Source organism: Polypterus senegalus, chromosome 1 (genome assembly GCF_016835505.1).
Source record: "Polypterus senegalus isolate Bchr_013 chromosome 1, ASM1683550v1, whole genome shotgun sequence".
Classification (NCBI taxonomy): Eukaryota; Metazoa; Chordata; class Cladistia; order Polypteriformes; family Polypteridae; genus Polypterus; species Polypterus senegalus.
The window spans coordinates 119,151,012-119,160,899 of record NC_053154.1 but is presented as its reverse complement, the minus strand read 5'-3'; positions in this window follow the sequence as shown (position 1 = coordinate 119,160,899).

Here is a 9,888-nt window from a genome sequence, read left to right as displayed (position 1 = left end):
GTGGCTTTACGCCAAGTGTAGGTTTTATACATCGCGATTTGAACGTGGGAAAGTTCTTACGCAACATTTCTGTGCGTACGCACCGTTTATACATGAGGCCCCAGGTCTGTACACAAATCAGTATAAACACATGTTGTTTACATATGTAAAAGTAAAAGTTAGAAAGAAAACACTTTTCCAACAGCAAATTGACCAAAACTGATTATTCATGTGTTTGGTGAACAAGGTGAAAAATGCATCTACCACCAGTGGCATGCTGATTGTGTGTTTTTTAGATACTTCATAACTAAGACAACTGCCAAAAGCAAACCCTCTTTATTTTCTTACTTTTAAGGATCAGTGTTCAGACAGAAGGGTGGACTTTGCTTTGAATCTACCTTTTGAACGATGAATCTTGCTATTTATTAAATAGTCAAAAAAATGGCGGAAAATCAGACAAAGCAGGAAAAAAGGCAAAAATGTTCACCTAAAAACACAAACCAATGTGCATTCTAATGAGTACTGCTTCTCACATTGGTAAATTGTTGGTGAAGTGCATGCTCAAAGTTTTGACTGTATATATCCAGAACAGATGTTCTTTTAAGTGCAAGAAAAAGTTTGCTCTAGTTACTGTGCAAAGTGGCTGCTTTAATTCAAGAAACTGAGTTCATCATTAAGAGTCTGCATTAAACTATCTGCTGTAAATATGGCACTTGATGGATGAAGATTTACGTTCACTCTACAAACAATTCACCATTCAAAATACTGTATATGCTAGAGCCCATCACTTCGACTTTAACGGGTGAAAATGGGAGTTTTCATTGCAAGGTGTATTTCATGTTGTGTGCGGTTTCACTGAAAGAAATAACTAGGTTAAGATAAAGAAGTAAGCAACAGAAAAACATATCTCATGACACATTTAATTATCGATGCTTACACTATTTTTTTTTATTATTTGTGTATTTATTTAATTTTGACTCTGAAAAGAGGCTCATACGGGGCAAACCCCATATATTGAAAGGGCACAGAAGGCTCAAAAGCGATCGAGTCTGCCCCAAGATGGCAGTGGCTCCGGTTATGATGTTTCCTAGGAGGAAGAGACATATACAGCTGAGTTGTTCCCGAAGTTACATCATAGGTGGTGGCACATTAGTTTTCCTTTCTACAGAGGGGAAAGAAGAAGAAATACTGTTACTGCTTTATGCCCTCAAGTGGCCTGGAATAAAATTGTCATCAACTAAACCTGTAAGTTGTTCCACAAGCGCACGCGTGTGACAACTGAAATAGTCTGCTATTGTCATGATCTAGGGGGAAAGAAAAACTAAACAAAAGTTTTTTCTCTTCTGTAACATTTAAATGGTATCCGTCAACTACCAAAGCACTACACAATATTATGGTCAAAAACAGTGATTACAACTACAAAGTCTTTCAAAACACAGTAAAACTATTTTATAAGGGATAAAAGAGCAACGCCAGCCAAAACCAAATAAACTTAATAAAAGAAGACAATGTTCACTAAATAAATATATGTTTTTAGTCCACCTGTTTTCCTGCTTATCATTATGTGTAACAGCTGACATATAGGTTAGGAAATGATTAGGTGAGATTGGCTAGCTGTACATAACATATATTTTAAAATACATATATAATGTTTCACTCTACAGAAATTACAAGTTATAGTTGCCCGTGTTCACAACATGACATAGGGGTTTGAAAGATTTTTTTTTACTTGTCAGTATTAAAACACACTAAAAATCATTATATCCTGAGCATATTTTTGAATACATGGCTCTAAGAAAAACGGATAAAATTCTAATTTGTTTTAAATTAATTACCAGTCTGTTGAAAGATTAGGATTACAGTAATGCATTTTAACACAAAGCTTCCCATAACAGCAACCTTTTTTTTTTTTACCTTGGGAGCATCTTCATCTATTTAGATAAAGATGTCTAAGTGACTACTGCAACATTTTACAGTAATCAGCAGTGTCAGGTTAGATGCAAATCATTGTCAGTTGCAAAATTCTAAAATATTAAAATATATTAATGATCAAGCATAATATAGTGCAAAAAAATTGGCTACACATGGGAAGCTAAATTAGTAGAGATGGAAAAATGTAATTACAGGAACATAACTTGTACAGTACACTCAAGAAATACAGTATGTCAGTGATACTGTGAAGAGCAATGTCAAAAATAAGACTAAATGTAGACAGAGTTATGTAGAAAGATGGAACCATCTGTTTGTTCAGCTGGCCATCTAGAATATCTAAATGGTTATATTTATTGTGAAAATTACCATAAATAAATTTAACAAATTTACAGTGCGGTGTGGGTATGTTCTACAAGATTTGAGTCTTAGAACACACAGTATTATTCTAATGCCTTGACTAAAGATTATACATAGATGCAAGGGAAAATTATTTTAATTTAAAAGTGGAATAAATGTACATACTTGGCCATTATCAATAACTTTATGAGCTAAAAATGGCATATATTAAAGGCAAATTTTAACGAAACATATATGGTACTCTGGTAAGAAATAAATACTATGTATAGTGTTGATTTTTACAGGAGCTTATTCCTGCCACTCAAAAAACAAAACAAAATGCATTATTTTTCAAAAAATGTTACGTTATTTTTCAAAGGTATTGCATTATTTCACAATAGTTACTGTAGCAAAAGTATTCATTTATTATGCAAAAGCAATGTGTTTTTATACCTGGTGTGGTCGGTACCGTTGTGAGTGCATTTTCTCTGCACTACCACTCTGCCTAAGTTATAACATTTGTTCCAAACTGGAATCTGATTCAAATTAAATGTAAGCCTATAACTTTTGCTCAGCTATTGTCCCTTGATTGTAACCTACATGCTTTCTTCACCTCTCCCTTCACAGACATGCATAATGTTACTGGTTGCATCCGGTTGCTTCCTGCTTTATATTTGGTGCTTCTGTGACAGTCACTGGCTTCCCTGTGACTCTAAACTGTGTGAAATTAATTTTTTATTCACTTCTTGTAACTTGTGTGCACATTCTTCATGAATTCCTCATTAGCCATCAAAGAAAATCTGTGCACAATGATACCGACCAGACTAGACAATATTTTTTGCCTAATAACATAATAACTTTGTGAAGTAACACAGTAATTATTACAAAATAAGGCAATACTTTTGAGAAATAACATTATATACCTAACACATTAGCTGTTAGGCTGTGAAGGGGTGAGAGAAACAGCCAATTAAAGACAGGGGAAGATTAGGGGGCTAGAATGACTAGGCCACGGTGGGCAGTTTAGCTAGGACATTAGGATACACCCGACTCTTTACAAAGGATGCTCAGCGATGTTTTATGACCACAGAGAGTCAGGACCAGTTTTAAAGGACAATACCATGTTTGCAGCACAGTGTCCCTATCGCTGCACTTGTGCATTGGGACTCACAGGATATGCATCTCCTTCTGGCCTCACCCACACCTCTGTCTGCAGCAACCCAAGCTTTCCTAGATGGTCTCTCATCCAAGTTCTGGTCAGGCCCAAGCATGCTTAGCTTCAGGCAGATGACCTGTGCTGAAGTGCAAGTGGTATGACTGCTGGTATTATGGGAAGAAAAGCACATTGGCCTATGGCAGAAATCTATATGTAGCATCCAGAATATTTAAGTTATGTTTAAATATGTTAGAATATACTCATTTTTAATTTTTGGATTAATTTCACAGACATAATGCAGATTTTGTTCAATATTGAAAGTTGAAACTGAAATTTAAAATTCAAAACAGTTATTCTTTTTTATTGGAATTGATAAATAGAGCATTTCCTTCTCAACACTCCTTAAGCTGTCTCTCTACAGTTGCACTCATTTTGGAAAGGTCTGGGTTATGTTTTTATTAATTTTTAATATAATTTTTTGTCATTACTTTTACAACTACATTTGATATTGTTTTAATTTTGCACCATTATTGTATCACTGTTGTGTTTATTAATTTCCATATAGGCAATGACAGATCTTACTGTTTTGACTTGGGGTGGTGTCATGTTGTTTATTCTTGCGTATGATATACTCATGTGCTCACTATTTTAAATGGAAGTGCATATGACTCTGCATATGGATAAAAGAATTCTCAATAAAAAGAATTATTGTATTGAAATATCTGAAGATTAGGTTCAGAAACTTAGGATTTGTATTTATGACTTATACATTTAGTTTGTTCTGAACTATGTTGCACTTTTTTTTTTCTACACATTGTTATTAGACCTCTGACTGTTTCTTGACTATGGTTTCATTTCTTGATTGTATTAATTCATTTTACCATAGTGGCTAGTCTACTGTGCAGTTAAGCATTACAATAACAACCAGAAAAATTAATAAACCACTCAACCATGTACCTATAGTTATGCCAGTGACCTAAGTGATTTAAACATATTGGTAGGCTTATCATACCATTTCATATCAAAAAGTAAAAAAAATTTGAACTAAACCTATGGGCTATGAAACTTAAAGTTGAATGTAGACATACAAAAAAACACATATATCATTTTTTCGCCATAGATGTCTAATGTTATGCTTGAGTGGTATAAATTAAAGACTTGGGGCTACACAAAAGAGTGGTTATGAGCAAAGTCAACTGACTAATAACCATTTGGCATTATTACATGAACTTTTTGACTATTCAGAAGACACACGTCTAAATATGATGTCACCAGATAACAGTGGGACTAAAACCATCGAACGATGACAATTCATAAGATTGTCCTGGTAAAGAATTACTCTGTCAGCACTCATTTACTTTCTCAGTTTTTGGGCAACATAAAACACACTGACTTTTGCTAGACTTCACAATAAGACTACAGTATTTTTATTGCATTATAATTCCAAGTTTTTTTTCCAGGAATGTTTGGGAAATTTTGTACCATGTGCTACAGTAGAATTATCTGAACTATCTGGGATTAAGGAGGGTTCTGATAATCAAATAGTCTAGGTAATCAAACATACATAATTAGGTTTAAGGTTATTACTACTGTGTTTTAATGTATAAAGTATTATAAAAAAAAGAATTGGTTCAGGAAATTGCATATAAATAATAACCAAAAGTTTTGTAGAAAGAAAATTAACTGAATTATATTTATTTTGAACATAATTGTAGGAATTGAAGGGATTTTAATGTTTTTGTTAACAACCAATTTATTTCCCTACTGTCATAGTATGCATTGCTTTTATTGTGTCCACAATAATGGACAGATCTCTGAACTTGGCCACTGTGGTCTGGCATACCCATCACCAGTAAAGTAAGTTGCTCAATGGTTTACTTGTAAGTTTCAATGAGCAGTCATTCAAAATGACACCTTTTATTGGCTAACTAAAAACATTATGTAATGTTTTTAGTTAGCCAATAAAAGGTGTAATTTTGCTTGACTTCTCATTGTATCCATAGTGGCTAACACAGTCCAACACCCTAGTACTGTCAGTTTCAATAAATGGAGAGTGGCAACTGAGACTTCTTTAAAAGAAGACATTTATATTTCTGCATTTATGAAAAGCTTTATCAAAGCCAGGGAGTAATACACTAGGCAATCAAATTTTGAGAAATCTATTTAATAAATCCTTTAAATTAATACTAAAAATGGGTGCATGTATAATTGGCCCTATGCATCCAGAATAAATTAAAATTTGCAATTTAAAACATAAAGCACCACCTTGTTTATTTGTGGCAGTTCAGAATATATGCATGACTATATCCTTCACAACTCGTGCAGGTTTTTGTCTATGACAGTGTTTCTTAGACTATGGGTCACGAGATAACTCAAATTGGGTTGTTCTGAGTTGTGAATTACAATTGTAGTGAATGAGAAAATGTCAGAAACAGAAACAGCTTCTGGAAAGCCTTGCAAAAGGTCACTGCATGCATGTTTGAAACAAACTCCCGAGATGCCATTTGTCAGCAGATCTTCATGGCGGATGGGGGAATGGCACAATGTTTGGCCGTGGTCCCACAGTAATTTATGAGTCGCAAAGACACCCAAAAGACAATATTGGGTTGCAAGAAAAAAGTTTAAGAACCGCTTATCTAGGGTTATATTTCATTAATAGTTGTACTGTACATTCTATTACTGTTTTTTACCACTTCTAGCAGAAAAAAACTAATAATAATGTGTAATATGGAATATCAGAAAGTCTGGCACTGTTGCGCGGTACTGTACTTCTTCATCAATTGCTAATATCTGTAAAAATTGTGCATATCTGTTGATTTTAAAACTAACATACTAAACTCCAAATGACATACTTTAAACTCTCCTAAAAGAGTCATTCTGTGTTCATCTGAATGATGCTGTGTTGAGTTCTAGAGAAAAATAGCTCCCACCTGTTGACATTAGACATTTTCATGAGTATGGCCCTTAAAACAATACCATATAAGCTCCATGAAGAGTCATAGATGTTTACTAGACTACTTTATACATTTATGATTGGGATCATTTTATTAGTTTACTTTTTTTTTGCTTCTTTTGGGGTTTATCATTATTTTTTTGTTTGCTGCATCACCATTTTATCAGTTTTAACAATCTGTGGTTGTGTTGTCAGGTCACAGAGCACCGTTGCTAGGGGCTTTACTTCCAAAAGGCATGATAAGTCATGTCACTTATACTACACTTAATAATCCTGCAAGTGAGATTATGAATCCAATCCTTCAGTGTGTGCTCTCAGTGGTGAACATTTTTTGATTACTTACTCATAGAAATTCTCCTTTCAGCTTCATTCACAGTTGTACATGTTGTGACAGATAGGGGTCGCTGTCGCTCCCTTGAACCCTTGCCCAAGACGCCAGACACCAGATAAAAGTCAAAAAGTAGACTTTATTCAAACTGCACAGTGCACAAAGCACCCTCCTCTCCACAATACTCATTGAATTACACAAATACACAATCATAAATAATCCTCCACTCCCAGACGTGTTGCCACCCTTCCACCCAGCTCAGCTCACCGTCTGGGAGCTCCCACAATCCTTTTATATTCCCTGACCCGGAAGTGTTCCAATCCCCAGTCCATGTTATCTCCTATCACTTCCGGGTCAGCTAAAAAGTTCTTTTCTTCAACCCGGAAGTACGTCATTCCCTTTGTCCATGTGACTTGGGGCGTAGGGTAAATAACCATCGTTCTTCCCTGCAGCATCATCTAGTGGCCCCCACGGTATCCAGCAGGGCTATGGATAAAGACCCCAATGTCCATGATGCCCTGCTGGTCTTCAGGGCACCTCCATGCTGCAGGAAGCGCTCCACCTGGCGGTCATACACCACAATGTACATTTTTGTGACAGAACTTGTTTTGATTATTGACTCATTGAGGTTTTCCCTTCAAATTTATTAACAGTTTTGTGTCCAGGTTTTGTTTACAGTACATCTTTTTTATCACATTCTACCTATTCTTTTTGACAGTTTAAATCTTTGATTTTGGCAACTATTTATCTGAATTTTGATATCAACCCTCACTACAGATTCATGAAGATACAAGTACCCCCCCTGTGTGTTTACCCCACCCTATCAGCTTATCACATTCACATTGCCAGCAGACCAATCAAAATGATTTGTACATACAAAATAGATGGGCTTGATCCCTGTTTTAGTCCGTTCTGTCAGGTTTTATAGCAGAATACGGTCACTAACATTTTTAGTTCATTGTTATTTCTTTTTTTTATTTTCAGTGCTATGTAGTTATAACATGGAATCCCAGGTGGCAAGTATAGGTATATTACATATAAAAAGGGTCTCAGAAACTCTAAGGTAGTCAACTCTTATAAACTTTGATTAAAAAGTCAAAGTCATTTTAGCACTTTTTACCAGGGCTCTTTTGAGCTTTTGTTTCTTGTTTGTTTGTGCACTTTAAGCCATTTCACATTTTTTTGTGGTTTGTGTTTCTTTTTTAAAGTACCATTTTACTTTTCTTAATTCAGATATTCTTGTTTTTCTATTCCAGCTTCCTTCTGTCTTTATGTATTTTTAATGCCTGACTTATTTATTTGTTAGGAGACCAGGAGTCTGTTACAGAAAGTAGGATTAGTGCTAAATCCAGTTAAAGTAAGTTGGGATTCATGGAAATCAGGCTGATTCCATTCCTGAAAACATGCATTATGCCAAGCCTGTGTTTCTGGATCAGATTAAACCAGAATTATGTGAACCATGAAGTCAAAGATGCCTGTATCTCAGTAATCCTGCTTTTTGGGATGGGCGCAGGGTCAGCCTGTTCCAGAAAGAATTTGATGAAATTCAGCTTATTTATGGGGGCAATCAATGCCATGAAAGTAATCTGCAAAAAAGTCAAGTTAACATGAAGAATTAACAGAATATTTAAGGCGCACAGTATCCAATCAAAAGATCAAAGGATATAAATGTTCTGTCAGAAGTCCTGATTCCAGCTACAGTATTTAAAAAGCAAAAAAAAATGAGGAACTGTTGGAAAAAGCTATGCCCCTTCCTCAACAAACAACATATAAGTGTCTTCATGAATGTTACCATTTTACATCTGAGAGTTTAATATATCTGAACAACATTGTAAAAAATAACATTCACATGCACATTGTCGATTTGAGGTGGCATTGATGCAAATCACGGACATTTCCTGTCTTTTATTTTTGGAAAGGGCAGTGCCTTTTCATAAAATTTTAAATGTCATACATATCAGTAAAGTGGGCATAACTTTGCAGTTGTGTCAGCATACAAACACACATACACACACACACACGGCAAAACTAAATAAACCACCAGTCAAAGTTAGGGCAATAAAAAATAACTGCTTAATAATTATTAATAAACATACTTGGTTGAACAAGCTGAACACTTATCACTGTGTGTCTTAGACCTTTTTGATATCAATATTACAGAAATTAAATACAGTGCTAATTGCCAGGAGCACATTTTGCAGAACAGTTTTCAACACCATGTTTGCATGTATTTCATGGATTAACTGTTTTATGCATTTACTGTATCAGTTATATTCCTCCACATCATCTCCATTTCCTTGGCTGCTGCTGCTGTGTTACTTCACTTTTGGAGTATATGCTAATAATCTTCATGTACTAAAACAAGCACCTCTTTCTCTCCTGGCATGAAGGTTATTTCCTCTTTTTCTCAGATAAGTAGTCTGTGGTTGATTGGCTCTTCAGTGATCGATTCATAAGGGCTTGTAAATAATTCTGCAAATGCATGTTAATTGGGATCAACCAATCTGGGATTGCACGAGTGGTTTGAAATCCAGAATCTGGAGCTGGCTAATCTGGCTGGTGCAAAATCACACAAGAGCAAACTGGAATCTAATTTTGGATCTAAGATTGTCTAATCTGTTCTTCTGGAACAGACCTCTGGAGGTCTGGGGCCTCATGTATAACGCTGTGTGTAGAACTCGCACTATAACATGGCGTAAGCACAAAAGCCGAAATGTGCTTACGCACAGAAAAATCCAGATGCAGGAATCTGTGCATATTCCAACTTCCACGTTCTTCCACTGCATAAATCCCGGTCAGCGTGAAAAGTAACGCTCGTGCACGCGCTTTATGTAACGCCCCAACTCCTCCCAGAATTACGGCTCTTTGAATATGCAAATGAATATAAATTGCCCTTAAGCTCAGCCTTCTGTGAAAAGACAATGGGAAAAGCATGAGGGAAAATATAAGAATTTCAGCGAATACCAAGTGGAGGCAAAGGAAAAACATACTATTTGTTTAATTAAACCGTGGTATAATCAACAAAATGAAGTTGATCGAGTGACATAGCGCGTTGGAGAAATTTGAAAGCTCACGTTCACAAAGTCACACAGTGCCGGAAATAAAAAAGAAGTCACATATCAAAGTCGCCGTGAAAAGGCGAGTTGTAGCCCACTGTCTGAGTGTCATATGAAAGCTTATTAGCGTAAAGAGAAAAAAAAGGCA